This window comes from Chelonia mydas, chromosome 2, assembly GCF_015237465.2.
Source record: "Chelonia mydas isolate rCheMyd1 chromosome 2, rCheMyd1.pri.v2, whole genome shotgun sequence".
NCBI lineage: Eukaryota > Metazoa > Chordata > Testudines > Cheloniidae > Chelonia > Chelonia mydas.
This window is the reverse complement of record NC_057850.1, coordinates 80,239,915-80,260,027: the sequence shown is the minus strand read 5'-3', so window position 1 is coordinate 80,260,027 and position 20,113 is coordinate 80,239,915. Positions and strand designations below refer to the sequence as shown.

General features: G+C 40.1%; 1 long non-coding RNA gene across 1 annotated transcript; it reads left to right on the top strand.

The window, feature by feature from the left end:
* Positions 1–11,949: 11,949 nt before the first annotated feature.
* LOC119565498 lies at positions 11,950–18,416 on the top strand. Its single transcript, XR_005224170.2, has 3 exons — positions 11,950–12,100; positions 12,748–12,819; positions 14,975–18,416. It is a non-coding gene; the product is annotated as an uncharacterized LOC119565498 (long non-coding RNA).
* The last annotated feature ends 1,697 nt before the right edge of the window (positions 18,417–20,113 follow it).

Sequence of the window (20,113 nt, the reverse complement as noted above, 5' to 3'; positions counted from 1 at the left end):
TGCGGAAACTACAGAACCTGAACCACCAAAAAAGAAAATCAACCTTCTGCTGGTGGTATCTGACTCAGTTAATGAAAATGAATATGCATCGGTCTGCACGGCTTTGGATTGTTATCGAGCAGAACCTGTAATCAGCATGGACGCATGACCCCTGGAATGGTGGTTGAAGCATGAAAGGACATATAAATCTTTAGCGCATCTGGCATGTAAATATCTTGCGACGCTGGCTACAACAGTGCCATTTGAATGCCTGTTCTCACTTTCAGGTGACATTGTAAACCAGAAACGGGCAGCATTATCTCCTGCAAATGTAAACAAACTTGTTTGAGAGATTGGCTGAACAAGAAGTAGGACTGAGTGGACTTGCAGGCTCTAAAATTTTACATTGTTTTATTTTTGAATGCAGTTTTTTTTAACATGATTCTACCTTTGTAAGTTCAACTTTCATAATAAAGAGATTGCACTACAGTACTTGGATTAGGTGAATTGAAAAATACTAAGTCTTTTGTTTTTTTACAGTGCAAATACTTGTAATCAAAAATAAATATAAAGTGAGCACTGTACACTTTATATTTTGTGTTGTAATTGAAATCAATATATTGAAAATGTAGAAAACATCCAAAATATTTAAATGAATGGTATTCTATTATTGTTCAACAGTGTGATTAATCGTGTGATTAATCATGACTATTTTTTTTAAAAGCGTGATTAATCGTGATTAATTTTTTTAGTTGCTTGACAGCCCTAATTAGAACCACTTTATAGATGTAGAAATTGAGTAAAGCTGGTTGACATTTTTTGTATGAAAATGTTTTTATCAAAAATGTGCTATATTTCAAAATACAAAGTTTTCTTGAAAAATCCTCTTGTTTTTCAATTTTTTAAAAAATAAAATCAGAAAGTATAAAAAAAAAAAAGCCCAACACAAAAAGCTAGTTTGATGTTTTGGCTTTCTGATTTATTGTTTTTCCTTTTCTCTCTCCACCTTTTTTCTCCTCCCCTCCATTTTCAGTGGCAGAATGGAAAAGGGGAATAATAAGGGAAAATGGGGAGAGTGGAGAAGGAAAAAGGAAAATGACAGAAAAATAAATAAATTCAAAAATGAAAATGTTTAAAACCAAAAATTTTCAATAAAAACTTTCAAGATGTTGAAACTAATGAAATATTGAACTAATGAAAAATCATTCCTTAAATACTTTGTTGGATTGGGGCCCAAACGCAGGGTACATTAAAGGATCAAGCACAGTGTGACCTGCTCTACTCTGATCCTGTAGTTGGATCTGCTGCATGGATCCCTGGACCCATAGTCTCCTTTGAAATCAATGGAGCATCACAGGAGATGCTGTTGAATAATTGGGCCCCATGCATGCAGAATGGTATTGTTCTGTTAATGACCAACTTTTGTATACATTTTTCTTAATCAAAGGTGTTTTCCCATTAGACCAAAACAGACATACAATATCCAGGAACCAGCAGACATCAAGCAATACTAACAAAATCTGGAGTATTCCAGTCCCAATCTATGAAGCTCTATAAAATCTACTAAAATTTACTCAAGCCTTAAGATGCTTTCATATCAGCCTTGGATATTTTACTGTGTATTAAGTTGTTGCCTATAATTTTATAGAGTCATAGAACTGTAGGGCTGGAAGGGACCGCGAGAGGTCATCAAGTCCAGCCCCCTGTGCTAAGGCAGGACCAAGTAAACCTAGACCATCCCTGACAGGTGTCAGCTGCTCTTAAAAACCTCCAGTGATGGGGATTCCACAACCTTCCTTGGATGCCTATTCCAGAGTTCAACAACCCTTCTAGTTAGAAAGTTTTCCCTAATATCTAACCTAACTCTCCCTTGCTGCAGATTAAACCCATTACTTGTTTGTATGACTAACTCCATACATGTTCCCCAGGTCAAGTGTATCTACTCTCCTAATTTTAACCAGAAAGCCATTGGCACAAGAGCTCTATCCCTTCATTAGGGGATAATTTGGTCGCTGATAGTATTTCTAAAATGCGCATATTTTGAGACAGCATTTTCTTTTCATTTTTCAGATCACCAAGGGAGAAGAACAGTCTTGAAATGTTATTGCCTCTAGCTTATTGTTTCATGTGTTTAGTTTCCAGTGGTTGGGAAAAATAAATCAGCCTTTATCCTGGATCTTTTGAGATCCTCCCTCTCTTTGTTTCTCATGTACTAGTTGAAATAATGTTCCGTTGTTGCCTCTTTTTGATTTGCCAGGCCTAACGAGACCTCTCTTTTTGTTTGATTTTACAGGAGAATCTTAGCTTTGGCTAAGCCAATACCTTAGCCAAAGCTCGGTATTGGCTTCCTGGCCATTACATTTTGTTCTTTGTAGGCCAAATTCTGCTCTTTGTCACACTGTAAAGCGCAGTTGACTCGAGCTTTGTGGCATGGTTTTAACTGAGGGCAAAATTTGGCCCCTTGAGTTTGTATTTGTTTTCATTAAAAAAATAAAAAATTGGAATGGCTAAAAACAGCCCTGCTTCCCAGCACTGAACTTAGTGGACTTGCAACCTGCTTACAGCAGCTCTGAATTTGGCGTATTGTCTTGCCTTAACATAGCTTAAGTTTCTATTTCCATTGTCTCACAGCAAGGTACAAGAGAAAAATGTGCTTTATTTAATACAACCTGTTAATGCATGTAGACAGTGTCCTATAGAAGAAACTGATGAATTCAGGTGTATGAATCACTTCTATCCCAGCCATCAGTATCTCTAACAAAAGGATAAGAAACAGATTCCAGTTTATTATAATCAGCACTGAGGGGGAAAGGTTTTACTAATGCTGAAAAATACTTTGGTTATGTCCCTTTAATCATATGAAAATGGCCTGTCCTTCATGTCAGGGGTGAGGATGGGAGGTATTTCTGAAGGATACGTATTTGATGTTAAAAGGTGATACTACAAAAATAAAACATATTACAATTATACTGCAGGGGAAAGCAGTGATCCTCTCATTCCCAATGAAAGAAACATTGCACTAGGCTCAAGACAGCAACTTTTCAAAGGCTATGTTCTCTGCAATATTATCTTTTCAAGGCTCTTTATGTTGTTCTCCTTGATGTGGAAGGGGTGACGCACCAAGGAAAATCATTGGGGGGAGAGGTCAGTTTAAAATCAGAGGCTCAGATTTCCTGGTCTGGCCTAAGTTTGCTGGTACAAGACCAGGGTGTGTGGGAGAAAGGTGATTTTATACCACCTTAAATACCCTTATTCCTGGGGCTGGAGTGGTGGGGCGGGGGGGGGGGGGGCGGACAGTTTTGCACCCTGCACAACTTAAAGCAGCATAAAGTCTGGTCACCAAGATCCACTCCAGTGGTCAGGGATAGCTGGAAAGTAGAGATGACCTGGCCATTCTTCCTTTCTTTCAGGGGCTGGTGGGATGTAAAGCCACTACTCTAGCTTGACACCCAGGGCCGGCTCTACCGTTTTTGCCGCCCCAAGCAGTGAAAAAACCGGTTGCCGCTGAATTGCTGCTGCGGATGGCAGGAGAGAGAGGAAGCTGCCGCCGAATTGCCACCGTCGTGGAAACTCTGCCTCCCCTTTCTGACTGCTGCCCGAAGCACCTGCTTGGAACGCTGGTGCCTGGAGCCGGCCCTGTCGACACTACCCAGAGATTGCCCCTGTATGGATTCCACCAGGGAATCCATAAAAATCTTGCTAAACCTGCTTTAGGACCCCTTTGTGCCACGACAGCACTGCAAAGGGCCTGTAGTGGGGCTAAGAATATGTCCCAGAACTTTAGGAATTCCAGTAAAATGTATTGTTCAAAAGTATAATGGAACTGGCTAGAATATAACGCTGTTTCATGTATCTCTGTCATATACTGTCATCCTTAGAATATTTCCTGGATCAGCAGAACTGTGGTTAGCTATAATTTTTATGGAACTATTTTGCCTTAAACCTACAGAGCACCAGTGAAGGCCCCAAACCTGTAAATCAGCTACAACTTCTAAAACAAATCATCATGATGGAGTTTTGCCAACCTAATATTCTGTGCTCATTCATTATTTGGTTTTCACTTTCTGAGCTGATTTAAACAGACCCTGTTGTAACTGTACCAGTTGCATCCAAGATACAAGCCTGATTTATGCTTTGAAAACATGAACTATTCAGTGGCTTAGTTTACAAAGCTAAAGGGGAGTTGTTCAACAGCGCTCTGAACTTCTGCAAACAAGAACATGCAGGTTGTCTATTTTCCCATTAGGGCTTGTAGGAGATTGTAAGTAATTAGAAGAAATGTGGTTTATCCAGGGTCTTCCAGTGGGGAAATAGGAGGTGAGCTTGGCAGGGAACAATTCTTCTTCTTATTAATAATCATGTTTATTTTGGGGGCAGCTAAGAGCTAACCAAGAGTGGAGCCCCTATTGTGTTAAGCACTGTCCAAAGCCAACCTTTGAGGCGTATCCATTATTAAAGTTTACTTTACTATGATAATGCAATATAATCTGATAAAAAAGTTAGCAAAATGCCACTGTTTTTTAAGACAACATCATTGTCCCTGTGTTGAATTCCATCATGATGCCTTGAACTGAAACATTAACATTTCTTTTTGAAATTCCTTCATTGGTTAATATTACAACCTCCCCCTTTCACCACTTCATATAGTGTGTAAACAACATTTTGGTGCTTGCAAAAATAGACATCAGAATTCTCATACATGCTTTGTAGGAAAAAATTCTGGGCCGGATTCTCATTTACAGTAACACTCCATTGTATTACCTTGGCAGTGTACAGGGGATTTAAGGTGAGTGTAAATATGTAATTTACATAAATACTATATAATTGATATAATTTATACCCACTTTGAGGCTTTTGACTGTGCCAGTGGTGGCGTGAAGGGGATTTAGTGTAAATGAGAATCAGGCTGCCTGTATTGTGATTACATAGCATCTTTACAAATATCCATTCCACTAATAAATATTTGGAATAGCAGCTCCTAGCTCTTTAGGGATAGGACCTCTTCTAGTCCAACTTTTGTAAAGCATCATGTACAGTTGGTGTGCTAATGATAAATAGTAACGATAGGGCCTCTGGGCACTACCATAATATAAATATTCGACAATATCAGTACACGAAAGCCAAAACTGAGTGTTCTTTACAAAAAAAGTGAGGGAACAGAAATCTTCTCAATCATGGGACATTTCTGCCCTCATTTATACATGCAACCTTAGTGATAGGACAGAGCGTGGCCCACATGTATGGAACAAATATTTGAAATTCCTTGTGCGCATAACAGAAGCGGAATTCAGGTATACAGTAGAAGCTCAGAGTTACAAGAATGAGTTACGGAAATGGAGGTTGGTCATAACTCTGAAATGTTCAGAACTCTGAACAAAACATTATGGTGGTTCTTTCAAAAGTTTACAACTGAACATTGACTTAAAACAGCTTTGAAACTTCCCTATGCAGAAGAAAAATGCTGCTTTTAACCGTCTTTATTTAAATGAAACAAGCACAGAAACAGTTTCTTTACCTTGTCAAATCTTTTTTTTAAACATTCCCTTTATTATCTTTAGTAGTTTACGTTTAACACAGTACTGTACTGTATTTGCCTTTTCTGTGTGTGTGTGTGTGTGTGTGTGCGTGCGCCTGCTGCTGCCTGATTGCATATTTCTGGTTCCAAATGAGGTGTCAAGGTTCCTTCCCCACTCTGAACTCTAGGGTACAGATGTGGGGACATGCATGAAAAACCCCCTAAGCTTATTTTTACCAACTTAGGTTAAAACTTCCCCAAGGTACAAACTATTTTACCTTTTGCCCTTGGACTTTATTGCTGCCACCACCAAGTGTCTAACAAATATATAACCGGGAAAGAGCCCGCTTGGAAACGTCTTTCCCCCCAAAATCCTCCCCAAACCCTACACCCCCTTTCCTGGGGAAGGCTTGATAAAAATCCTCACCAATTTGCATAGGTGAACACAGACCCAAACCCTTGGATCTTAAGAACAATGAAAAAGCAATCAGGTTCTTAAAAGAAGAATTTTAATTGAAGAAAAAATAAAAGAATCACCTCTGTAAAATCAGGATGGTAAATACCTTACAGGATAATCAGATTCAAAACATAGAGAATCCCTCTCGGCAAAACCTTAAGTTACAAAAAGACACAAAACACAGATACATTCCATTCAGCACAACTTATTTTATCAGCCATTTGAACAAAACAGAATCTAACGCATATCTAGCTAGATTACTTACTAAGTTCTAAGACTCCATTCCTTTTCTGTTCCCAGCAAAAGCATCACACAGACAGAGAGAGGCTTTGTTTCTCCCCCCCTCCAGCTTTGAAAGTATCTTTTCTCCTCATTGGTCATTTTGGTCAGGTGCCAGCGAGGTTATCCTAGCTTCTTAACCCTTTACAGGTGAAAGGGTTTTTCCTCTGGCCAGGAGGGATTTAAAGGTGTTTACCCTTCCCTTTATATTTATGACATGAGGTGTGTGGTTGACTGGTCGGTTCATAACTCTGGTGTTCATAACTCTGAGGTTCTACTGTAATCACAGAATTATAGGGTTAGACGGGACCTCAAGGGTCATCTAGTCTAGCCCCCAGGTAACTAATAACCTGAGTGATAATCATTTTGCTCCAGTCATAATTTTCATTATGGTAACAGTTTGTTTTAGTGTAACCAGGGTCATGAGCACCTTTCTAAGGAGTTTTGATTACAATATCATTTGCAAAGTGAAGCAAAGTTTCAAATATTTCCTTCAATGTTTGAATGCCAGCTTTCCCCATTGCAGCAGTAAGTATTTTGAGCCACATCTTCCTAGATCTCCTGCTTTACAATCTCTAAGAAATTATCTTGATTAGACATCCAGGAAATGAATGTAATGCCATGGGGGCATTGTGAGTTCACGAGTTATATGACAGAGTTTTACAAGAGTAGCACTGTGCAAGGAAGGGACAGATGGCTAAACCTGTAAAACTAGTTCTATCCATAAATGCTCTTTGCACCTTATAATTATTTTTTCAAAAAAGCTGAAATATATTTGGGAAGTACTTGTTCAAACCACAGGCTCGGTAAAATATTAACAAATGGAAACTGAACAAAAAAGATACTTTGAAGGACTTAAACATGTGTGGGTTCTCTCCTTATTTGCCTAACTCTAATCACCAGGGCCACACTTGTGACCGGCTAAAGCATTGCTGTGAACAGCAAGTATATCATAAGGGTTCTCAAATATGAAAGTGAAGTTGGAACAAAAGACAGGCACCAGACAGACTTCCCCTGTTAAAGATTATCCGGCATGTCACCCAGATGCCAGCATTCCCAGAAATCCCAGCAGCAATAGGCAACTATATCTCACCTAATGTGACTTAACTGCTTTGAAACCCTGCCCAGAACCTCATGGCATTCCATGCTATCACCTCTTCATGGGGGAATGAACTTTATCTCTAAGACTTTAAGAGTGTTTGCTTTAAAGATGATTTACGACACTTAACAATTACTGAATTTCCTAAATTATTGTTGTTATTATGTATTTCACATTATGCAGAGAAATACCTTGACCACAGAATTGTAAATCTTTCAGGATGGAGAAGGTCACTCATAAAACAAGTTAAAGGTCCTCAGATTCAAACTGGAATTTTGCTGCTCTAGATGTCAGTGCAGATAAGAAAAGCATCTGATGGAAGGGGTGAGGAAAACAGAACTGGCGCCCAGGCCTGTAGAAACGTTAACATGACTAACCCAAGGACTTGACTTACTTTCTCTGTCTCTTTCTGTCTGAAGAATATGGACTGCACAGTTCACAAAGCTTGAGAAAAACACACAAACGAAAGTGGTCAGGACAAAGATTTCTAACTCTTTTTTCTTTTCTGTCCACATATTGGATCAGAGAGTAAATTTATTGATCTGGATTCATCACTGCCACACCTCCCCTGAAATGAATGGACATCTATCAAGGATGGCTCTTTCCCACTGTCCAGGTATAAAATAACTCTCTATTTTTCTTGACTCAAGTGCTCCATGACCCCTTACTTAAATTTGAAATAAGACAATGTGTTATTGTTTCATGTTTGGTTTTTTGGGGGAGAACTAGCCAAACACTTATACATCTTGATGACATCTCCAAGAAATGAGCTCTTCACTGTTGCTTAACACAGTTTCACGGGTTACTTGTTTTTCATGCACTGATTCTTTTAATCTTCCCTCATTAAAAACTTCCATGTTTCAGCAATATTGTCTTTGCATTTCTTTTTGAAGGAGCCAACTATGTGTGCTGAAAGATTAGACTGTCCTGTTTTTTTTTAAAAAAAGTCTTCAAAATGAAGTACATCAAAAGTAAAAGTAGGTGACAAATGTTGATATTTGTCAAGTGTTTCTGCTTTGATCCCACATTGCTATTTTTTTAAGAGTTTGACAAATGTGTCCGGTAGTTTGGCTTCAAACATCTTCAGTCTGCACAGTGCTTTACTTGACTTGGAATCCATTTGATCCTTCACTTGCTTTTTTCTCTCCAGTCCTGGAGGACTACAGCTAGCATAAAAGGATGGTTATTGTCTTCCATATGCTGCTGTTGCTGGAGCATCATGTTTTTAAAAATGGATTAGGTTGCTGTCCTGAGTTGTGCTGTAGTTTGTGTTAGCAATTTCTAAACAGAAATCCATATAGCTGCCATTGTTTGGTGCTGTTGCTTTCCGTTTTCATTCAGGTAACAGCTGGGACTCTGATTCTGTCAGTTCTGTAGCATGTAAATAGAACAGACATTTGACCTTTCCCTGTTCTATAGTGTCAACTCTGTCCCTCTCCACAAACTACATACCAGAACTGAGGAAGACATTTGGGCCCTGTCCCTCACATTAGCCAAATAGACCAGAACACATGTCTCATCAACACTGCTGGAGCTCTGGGCAGTCACATAGCTGTTCATGCTCCAATCCTCAAAAGCCTCCAGTTACATGTAGGCCAATACCCTCAAAGAAAGAGAGAGTCTTTTTTAAACGGACAGTATAAAATATAGACATATGTCCGCTTATGCCTCAGTCTGGAGGTGGCCAGCATATTTTGTTACGCTCCCAGAAATATCACCTCCCAAAGACTATACTTCCAGAGATAACCTAGAGATGTCATCCAGTTACTGGTGTCCAGTAATATTCATAGAACTATTGCGTTTCAGGATGGTACTTCCAAGAAAGATCTGTCTGGATGAGATATATTCCGAATGAACTTTTCTGTGGTATCTTCAAGATACAACTTGGTTAGTGGATGAGCTGTTGAGTGTTGGTGAAGTTCGGCCCTTATGAAAAGATTTTGAAGCAAGTGAGAGAATGAGCCATATTCTTCTTCATTTACACCAATGTAAACCAGGTGTAAGTCCAGTGATATCAGTAGAGATACACTGGTTTTTAGATGTGATAGTTATAGTGCTTTTTTGGCTACGATGCTGTTATAATAATGAAAGTGTCTTCCTTATTGTATTATGTAATTTTTGATAGTAACATGGCCCCTATCATCTTTCTCATCTCTCTTTTTTCTTGGAAGAATACGTCTCTTGTGATTAAAGGAAATGTGTGCTGTGAATTAGAAAATTCCATGGTTTTCACTTGTATAACTGTCTGTCAATAAAATAACATCAAACATTCCAGGAAAGGCAAGATGATAGCACCCACAGACTTGGAGAGAAGTTAGCTAGGTAACTACTTGAAACCACCCCACAGGTCTCTCCTTGTGTTTGGCCATCACTTTCTGTTTGTTTCTTTTCAGCGTGGATGTGTTTTCTTTTGCTCTGATCTCAGAAATTTGAATCTGTCTCCTAGCAGTTTGGTATCTTCTAATTTTTGACTTTTAATAACCCAGCCTGCCTTTTACAAGCAGTGGCAGATGCCTCTCTGCTTCCACTGAAAGCTATTTTGTTTTCAATTTGAAAAAAAAGCACTAGAACTTTGTGCCTTATTTGCTTCAAGGAATATCTGCAGAGGAATCCATAAAGCGAATTATTACTTTCCAAAGCTGTTTTCACAGGCATTTCCTGAAGAAGGCCTATCAGATAAAATGATGACTTTAACCTTTTTCTTTATCCTTTACATAGTGTATTATTTTATTACCCTCATTTGTTTTTGCAGTTTGTTTTTCTGGACTTCAGAGCACTACAGTTTGAATATACTTTTGCAAATAATTTAAGAGCTTCTGGATCAGTTATGTTAGTTCAGAAGTTGCGTGGTTTTGGTGAATAAATACTTCAGCTTTGATTATTATTTATCCTCTAATTAGATTCATTAAATCATTAATTAGATGGTAAGCCTGCCCTGTGAGGATTCCTTGTGTGGCATAGAGCCATCGTAGTGGCTCCTATAGTGTTCCCCAACCTTGGGACTGTGAGCAGCCACTGTAGAGTAGAAGTAGCCTTGAGCCTGCTCTGCTTCATGCTATGATCTGGATGCCCCAGGATGGGAAGAGAGGTAAAGGTTTCTTAAACCCACCTTTGAAAGTATCCAGTGAACCTTCTACTAGTCAAATACTTGCGAGGCAGTAAACTTGCGACTTCTCAACAGTGATCACCAGCAAGTGAAAGTCACATGTCATGCTTATTCCTCCAGAGGAACACTTTCTGGGGATCAAGTATCATGGGGTAGCCGTGTTAGTCTGTATCCATAAAAACAAGAAGGAGTCTGGTGGCACTTTAAAGACTAACCGATTTATTTGGGCATAAGCTTTCATGGGAAAAACACCACTTCTTCCACCAGACTCCTTGTTGTTTTTCTGGGGATGACATTTTAGAATGGTAGATGTTCTCTTGTTGGCGGATGCTCTAAATATGTACTAACAACCATAGCAATAACCCCCCAGCCCACACGATTATCCAGATATACAAATCCCTTCACATTTCCTGGAGTGCCACAGGGAAGAATACAGTTATAACATTGGAGTTCAGGAAACTGTTGTTTTCTGTGGCACTTTGCTGACTAGCATGAACTTAGGCCCAGCGGGGAGAGGATGTCTAGAACAATCAGAGTTTTGAGTCCCAAAAGCCAAACTCTCAAAGGCCTTGACTTTTTCCTTGGATGAGACACTGGTTGCATCGTCTGATGAACGTCTAATAAATGAGAAATGTGTGGGGTGAAGATAGACGACATCTTTCAACAGTGTGAGAATAAGCTAGTCTCCCATATATTATCACTTCTCTCACATTGTTTGGCACTGGCAGTGAGTTTTGTTTTTAAACTTTTCACACTGTGGCTGTTACTCCAACCTAGCTACAAAGGTTCCACCTGTCCTTATTAAAAACCCTTATTGGACTCTTCTCAATAAAATGGAAAATCACAAACTGGAAAATAAAATGCAGAACAACAACATCTCTGGTAAAGAGAGAATGCTGCAAGATAATGGAACTATAGCAAATACTTGTGTGTGTGTGTGTGTGTGTGTGTGTGTGTATACATATGCACACACAAACATATGTAGAGGGAGCAAAAATGAAAATTGAGAAATGCAGAGAAAAAAGGGAATCTAATAATATATCAGTGTTATACACACACTTCTACTTCTCTTCTAAAACTGTTTATCTTATCCTTCCCAAACACCTCTACCCTGTTTCTCTGTTTTGTCCAACAGCTGCATCCTCACAGACATCTAAATTTTATACTCTCTGGGGTAAGGAACGTGTCTTTACCATGCCTAGCACAACTGGGTCCTGATTCTTGATTGGGGTTCTTATACCCTACTATAATAGAAATAATAAATAAAGTTTATAAAGTGTATATAGAAATCTTTATAAAATTAAGCATTAATATCTGTTTGGTTTCATGCCTATATTTATGTGTTTTCTAGATGAGGGATTATTTTGGTTAGCTAGTGCTACAGTTTGTCTGAATCTGACCATACTAAGCAGCAGATTTCCCATCACAGAGTGTTAGGCAGTGACTGATGTTAGGAGTGGCAGTTCCTGTTTTTAGTGTGCCTACAGTTCATACAGTTATGCAACTGAGTCCACAGATTTGCTGTTTCTTAGTAATGAGTCTTGCTATACAGTAAAGGGAAAATCTGTCCCTCCCTTTGCTTTTGTGCAAGTGTAAAAGGCATTCACCCTTCGCACCAGTGGAGCTGAGGCATCCGTGGGGAAGAAGGAATAGCAGGAGGAAAAAGTATGTTTACAAATGTTTTAAATGGAAACTTTTATAAGTTTAGGATGGTTTAGTGTTGCTATAACACAGGGGTTCTCAAACTGGGGATTGGGACCCCTCAGGGGGTCGTGAGATCATTACATGGGGGCTCGCGAGCTGTCAATCTCCACCCCAATCCCGCTTTACCTCCAGCATTTATAATGGTGTTAAAAATATTAAGAAGTGGTTTTAATTTATAAGGGGGTGGGAGGGTTGCACTCAGAGGCTTGCTATGTGAAAGGGGTAACCAGTAAAAAAAAAGTTTGAGAACCACTGCTGTACCACCTATGAAGAGTAGGAAATAGTACTTTGAACCTTCTCTAGTGCTGTTCAGACAGGTGCTGATACAGTGATGGATGTTAGTTACAATGGGATATAAGGGGCTAAATAAGTGGGCTGGGGTGTAGATTTAGCAGTTCTGGCAGTGTTGGAAAAGACTGAGTCAGGGAAAGAGATCATGGAAAAGATGTTAACAGGCAAATTTAATTCTGATCAAAAATAAATAAGTGGAGCTGAACTGTATGCCCAAAATTGAACCAAACTGAATCTTTTTGAGTTTTGAATACATTTGGACAACTTAAGCTATTTTTAATTTTTCATGAAACTCTGCATTTCCTGGTTCTGGCTAGAATTACAGTGCCCAAAATGAAGTTGAAGTATTGAGGAATGTTTTTGCAAGATTTGCAGTCCAGCCAGAAACCGTAAGTACTGGAAGTCATGTGAAAATTCTTGAGAGATTTCTTGCCCAGTTCTGGAGACGTCAGAAATTTAGGTCCTGACTCAGCAAGGTACATAAGCTGGTGTTTAACTCTGAGCGTGTGAGTAGCTCCATTGACTTCCAGGGGACGACTTATGGACTCATAGTTAGAGCTCACATTACACACGTTTCAGTACCTTGCTGAGTCAGTCCCTTACTTCTGTGAAACTGAAACATCCAAACTGAAGTGAACCCCCAAATTGTAGCTGTAAGAGATTTGTATCCTCTCTTTTCCAATAAGATGTAGCTATTGTGGATGATGCAATTAGAACTGGTAAATGTATTTTAATGTTTCCCTTTAGGAATAGTGGAGAGTGGGGTGGGAGGAAGTTTTGTTTCATGGTCTCTGTGTGTATATAATGTCTTCTGCAGTTTCCACGATATGCTATGCATCCGATGAAGTGAGCTGTAGCTCACGAAAACTCATGCTCAAATAAACTGGTTAGTCTCTAAGGTGCCACAAGTACTCCTTTTCTTGTTGGTTTAAGACTATCAATTAGTAACCAGCCGAGTGTGGTGGGGCTTATAGAATATTTTGGCGCACCCGCATGTTGATATTAATCATCAACCTACCAAGATAAGTCTTAAGGAAGATGGGGAAAGAGGCTATCATTTGCTGGTCCTTTAGGCTATTAAGTTTATCTTCCTGCTTGGTGTTGAAGATAATAGGTCACTTTCCATTGTTCTCCTCCTTAGATTACTGAGGTAGACATTTTTAGTCATCAGCATGGTTACCTTTTATGTTATTGTTATTGTGGAACTCCAGTTAAGCTGTGGCTTTTTGAGTGGTAAAATCTGCTATTCTCTCTGGGAAGCCTGGCTTCAGGAGGCTGGGGAACATCTGCCCATTGGCTTTCTCCTTACTGCCTTGTTTATCTCCCCTTTACTCCTGCAGCCTCCTTCAAAATGGCTGCCTTTCCCCATCTTGGTCCCTTTCAGTATATCCAGCATGCAGCAGCCAAAATAATTTCCTTACCCACTGCTTGGACTATATTATCCGCCTCTTCAGATCTCACTAGTCTACCTGGAAATGAGGCACTTCTCACAGAGAGCTCTCTGGGCCCAAGCGAATGTCATGGACGATTCTGGAGGCTTTTATACAAAGCTCTTGGGATTCCCTCTGTTAAATGAACATTACACTGTACTACACCCAGTACCAGAGCAAGCATAATCATCTTGGTTTTATGCTTAAGGCTGGTGGGTGCCTGACTGGTTCTTTCTTGTCGCATCCTGTCTGCAACACACAAGAACAGTTTGGCAGAGGAAAAATAAAACAAATTATGAAAACGTTTGTCATCTTTGTTCCAAAATGAAACAATTTTTTGTTTCCTTGAAATTTTTCATAACATTTTTTTGGAAAAACTCCAAAATTTCTCTTCCCTTCTTTCCCACCCCACTTCACTTTTTCCTTTGTCTCAAAGAATGCAGTAGAAAGGATGATATCTACGGTTTGGGTTTTTTTGGCTTTTTTCACTTTTTCGTTTTTCGTTTTCAATTTTCTTCTTTGCCACTCTCTAAGTTTTACATATTTGAGGACATTTTCAGAAGTTACAGAGTGGCAAAAACTAAAAAAATCCCTCCAGCATCCCCCACCCCAGCACCCAACCAACCAAACCCTGGACATTGTTCATTCTGTTGCATTCCATGGCAAAAAGAGAGAAAGAGGGAAAAAAACATAAAACCTAACAACCAACATTTTGAAACTCTGAAATAGCAAAATTTAGAAATGTTTGGTTTTGATGAAAACATTGAAAATTTTAAGAAAGCTTTTTCTGAAAGTTTCCCATTTTAAAAAGCAATTTTTGTCACACAAAAAAGTTTCAAATAAATTTTTTTGACCATCTCTAGAGCACAAACTATATCCGAGCTCTGGATGTGACAGCCATAACAAGCCAGCTTTTTTAACTATGGCTGTCCATCACATTGCTGCTCCTCCTGACCTGCTACAGTATCAGGATTCACCTGCTATCTGACTATATTCTGATGGGTCCCAATATTTTGCAGATTCGCTCAAAGAATCCTGGCACTTGATAAGACCAGTTACTTACCAACTCCTAAAAATGTGGCTTGTAGATAAGATACTCTTTGTTTATATCCAGAGGATGTTGTACCTTACCAGGGTGGTGTACTCAAGCTGTCTGAAGGAAGATGGCTACAAGGAAAAGAGCAGATGGGAGGAACACGTTGGCAAGTGTTTACCAATAAACACAGAAGAAAAGCTGAGACTGATCATCACCTCTGAGTATGACCAAGTATCTCACAAGAAAACAACTTATTTCTTTGAATAGGAGGCAGCAACTGCCACAGGTGCGGACTCCGTGGGTGTTCTGGGGCTGGAGCACCCACGGGATAAAATTAGGAGGTGCTCTGCACCCAGCAGCAGCCAAGCTCCCGCTCCTTGCCTCCTTCTCCCCCTGGAGTGTGCTGCGTCCCCGCCCCACCCCCACCACCTAACAGCTATTTGGTGGCGCTTAGGACTTTCCGGGAGGGAGGGGGAGGAGCAGGGATGCAGTGCACTCAGGGGAGGAGGCGGAGAAGAGGCGGGGACTTGGGGGAAAGGGGTGGAATGGGGGTGGGAAGGGGTGGAATGGGGGCAGGGCGAGGGTGGTGCAGGAACAGGAAGAGGCGGGGGCAGGGGCGGAGGGGAGTTGAGCACCCACCGGGCAGAGGGGAAGTCGATGCCTATGGCAACTGCTACTCCTTCTCCCTATGCATTTCTAAATTTCCTCGAGGGAAGCTCCCATCTTCAGCAGTCCTTAGCTCCCTCTCCTCCCCTTTTAGACAGAAAACAATCGAACCTTTATTTTTTATTATTAGGAGGGCTAATGGCTGCCAAATTTCTATGCTGAACCCTGAAAATTCCAGTTTCCTTCCATCCCTGATTCCCAATTAGTTATTTCATGGGACAAACACAAAGAAAATATTTACCCTGCCATGGGCTCTTCCATGGGGGCATTACTGTCTCCTCCCATGACACCCACTGGACATGCCCCTGAGTTGAAGATCACATAAGCCAAGGAGGAATCAATGCAAAACATAGAATCATAGAAGATTAGGGTTGGAAGAGACCTCAGGAGGTCGTTCTCCTTTCCAGTTTCCTTTGAAATTATACAAACGCATTGGTTTTCTTAACCACACACAGGGAGTAGTGCTTTGGAAAGGCCACAGGCTTAGTGGTATTGTTGTTGTGTCATTACTTTTAGAAGTATTTATATATTTTAAATGAACTTCTGAGCATGAGACTGTATTTGCTTAAGACATTTAAAAAAATCAGTAATTAAAAAAATATATATAAAGATTTAAAATGTACCATTATACTTGCAGTGCTGAAAAGGTGGAACCGAATTCTGCTCTCAGATACTCCAGGGTAAATCTGGAGTAACTCCTCACGGAAAGGAGAATTCAGCCCAGGCAGTTACTCTGCAAGTCAATATGTCTGACCTTCCCTACATTGTCCTACCAATGACCCCTTTTGTAATCAGGCAGAAATCATGCTCTTTAAGAGTGGGAGGTAATGCTGCTTCCATGCCGGCCTATTCCTGGGCCTCTACTATACAGACATTGCCAACAGTAACAAATTGCTCTGAGTTATGTGCCATAGTTTAGTGATGTGGACTAGTTATTTATTAGACACAGAGCTGGGACACTAGCAAAGGGAGAAAAGCGGGAGTCAAAAATCCAAAGGAAGTGAAGCTGCATTGCCTAGAAGGTGGCTTGAGCAAATGATGTTCTGTTTCCCTCGTCTTCTGAATTGTACAATATTGCATTTAAAAGTGAACCGTGTGCAACATGTTAAAAGCAAACCGCAAAAAATAAAGGAACCCCTCCCCCCCCCCAAGGGCTGTGGTTAAAGGGGAGAGTTAGTCCCACGCTGGATTCAACTGTACTTCCAGAGGTGACAGATCACTGCTTGATTGTTTCTTAAACCCGCACAGCTTCTTAGCTGCATACTGATTTCAGGACTAAAGGATATCTTTAAAGTGTAATAGGTATGATAAAAATAAACATCTTTCCATAAATTTAAAGGCAGTTCATGTGGACCAGATCCTGAGTTGGTGTAAACTGGCATAGGTCCACTGAAGTCAATGGAGCTCTGCTGATCTACATCAGCTGAGGAACTAGCCCTGTGTATTTATTTGGATACATGTGCTTGAAAGAAGAAAATACTTCTTTAATGCAGTGAGCCTATAAAGTGATTCTGGGGGGGAAATATTTACTAGCTTCCTCTCTTTTGAGCTCTAGTTCACTGTGACATGTTAACATGCCAAAGTAATGTCAATAGCTAGCCAGCCAAGTAACATTCACTGTCATTCATGTCATTCCGTTAAAATTTGCCTGAGCAAGGTCCAATACAGGGGTTCTCAAACTGGGGGTTGGGACCCCTCAGGGGGTTGGGAGGTTATTACATGGGGGCAGGACGGGCCCTAGGCTCCAGCAAAGCAAGCACGTGGTTGGGGCAGCACAATCCCAGGGGTGGCGTTCTCGCCACCCCTTTTTTTTTTTGCTTGGGCGGTTTGCTTGGGGTGGCAAAAAACCGAGAGCCGGCCCTGCATGGGGGGTCCTGAGCTGTCACCTCCACCCCAAACCCCACTTTTCCTCCAGCATTTATAATGGTGTTAAATGTATAAAAATGTGTTTTTAATGTATAAGGGGGGGGGGGTCGCACTCAGAGGCTTGCTATGTGAAAGGGGCCACCAGTACAAAAGTTTGAGAACCACTGGTCTAATATGCCTTGCTCCTTGTTTCTTACTGAAAACCATCACTCGTACTATTTCCGTATTATTTTGTCAGTCTGAAATAGTGCTGTGCACATAATTGATTTTTCCATTCATCCTGAACTAAAACTGATTTAAAAAAAAAAAAATTGGTGAATTGAAAAAGTTTGGAAAATGTTTTGGGTCCAACTAAATGTTTCGGGCATTTTTAACCATTTTAGTCAAAGCAAAGGAAATGAAGGATCTAGATCCACAAAACAGAGGCCGTGTTGGTTGGTTTGTGCATCTCTTATACTTATTAGTCCTGTAGACAGGACACCAGCTTGGTTCCAGGCCCAGCTCCAATTAATATTTAAGTATTTATATAACATGGAACAGGAGATATTGAGGTCAACCCCCTAACTCATAAGAATAACCTATAGCCTTGTGATGAGGGCGCTGACTAGCAATGGGCAGACCTGGATTCAAGTCGAAAGAAGGGATTTTGACCTAGATTTCCCTCCTGCCAGTCAATTGCACTAACTACTAAGTTATTGAGTCTAAGTGGGGGCACCTCAGTTTGTGAATAGTGCCTAAGTCCCCTTGTGAGTCTAGCTAAAAAAAAATCAACGTTTCATTTTAATAATGTCAAAACAACATTTTTATGTTTTCATTTTATCTGAAACAATTCACCCAGATCAACACAAGTTCATAAAATGTTTGTCTACCTGAATCTGTCAAAATTTTTCAAAATGTTGAATTGCTTATATTTTTTTCTTTCTCCCCCTCTTTCCCTTTTTCCTTTGTTCCTTTTTGCTACTGAATGTAATAAAATGAATTACATTTCCCCTAGGTTTCCCCCAGTTTTTCTTTATTTCGTTCCTTTTTTTGTTTGTTTTTTGGCCGCTTTGTAAATTTTCAAAACTTCTGTAACTTTGGAAAGTTACAGAGTGGCAAAAGGAAAAATGAAACAGACAGACAGACCTTGGATGTTCATTTTATTGCACTCTGCGGCAAAAAAGGGGAAGACGGGAGAAAAATGAAATTTCAAATTGTTTTGCAAGAATTTAAAAAAAAAATGGTTCCCCTGTGAACCCTGCAAAACAGAAACAACTTTGAAATGTCAGAGTTCTGTGATATTGGGTTTCCATTTTTCTATCCACTCTAACAATGGATGGGATGCTCATTCAGAGCCTCCCGTGTGGGCCTATGGTGAACACTTTAGGGGACACAGGGAGATTCCATTCAAATGGGATGGACATTGAATATATTCTTCAAAAAACAACAAGAAGGTCGGCCTTCCCGCTGAACCACAAAAGGCCAATTAACCTTGGGATGAAATAAAGGAATTTAATTTTTCTTCATTCTTACTGCAGACACAGACAACCTTCCTCCCTTATGAGGTAACTTAATATTCACATTATGCTTTATGGGATATCCTTTATTTACCTAATGCTTTCCTGTCCAGTCTTTTCAGGCTATGAATCTTGTATATTTTATATACACAAAGGTGACTTTTCCTTCCTTTAATGACCATGGCTTATCAGTGTAGGCAACCGATACTGGACTCATAAATATGTCACTCTCAGTTTAGTCGCTGCCCTTCTACTTCATAAGAATATTCCTTAGTGCTCACCCCTCCCCTCCACCCACTGCATCACTACAGTCCACTTATACCCTTGATTTTGTTGAACTCTCCACTGATTGATATAAACAAATCACCAATTTAAGCTACTGGCAAAAATCACTGTAACGGGAGCACACAGAGAATATAATACAAGGTTGGTGGAGCCAGTGCCTTCCGATTCCAATTAAATATTTCCTGTAAGTCTGTGCCAATTGTGCATCTTGTAAGAACATTTGAAAGCAGGAGTTTGAACTCCAAGGGACCCTCTTGCCTCAAAACCTGTTTCCTGTTTAACAAGATTTAACAAGTAGAACCAAACATGCGCAATCAGCAACAAAAGTCATTGTGAGCAGCTCTGATGTGTGAAGGTGCTGTGTTTCCTCCCTGCTACATATGCCCACTCTACTGGCCCTGGAGTTGGCTTGGATGATGCAGTCCCCCTAACATCCTATGGTGCAGGTTTCTCATGAATGGAGATCTAAGGAATCAATGCAAAATTAGTTTGTCTAAATGAATTAAAGCTTCTTGGCCAAATGACGTCTTCCCACTTCTTAAATGCTTTTATGTTTCCAATTTATTTACCTATCTGGTATCATTCCCTGGAAAGTTGTGTGAAATTCAGCAAAAGATCATTTTCACAAAATATCCAGTAGAGTACGTTTAATATCTGCTTTCTGAGGCAAGGTATCTTGTAGTGTTTGCTGTACTTGAGAGTAAGTTTATCCCTTCAATTGGAGACAGAGCCGCAGTGTTTAGCAGATTGTGTTGAAATTTGGACATGGTTTCTGGCTGGGGAAGGGGAGTAGATTTGCGGGGAGGGGGGAATTAAAGCTCCCTCAGTTCAATTAACTTAGGCTAGGCCCTACTTTTTTGGAAGGCTCTGTGGCTACTGCTCCCACCCATACTGCCCACCTGGT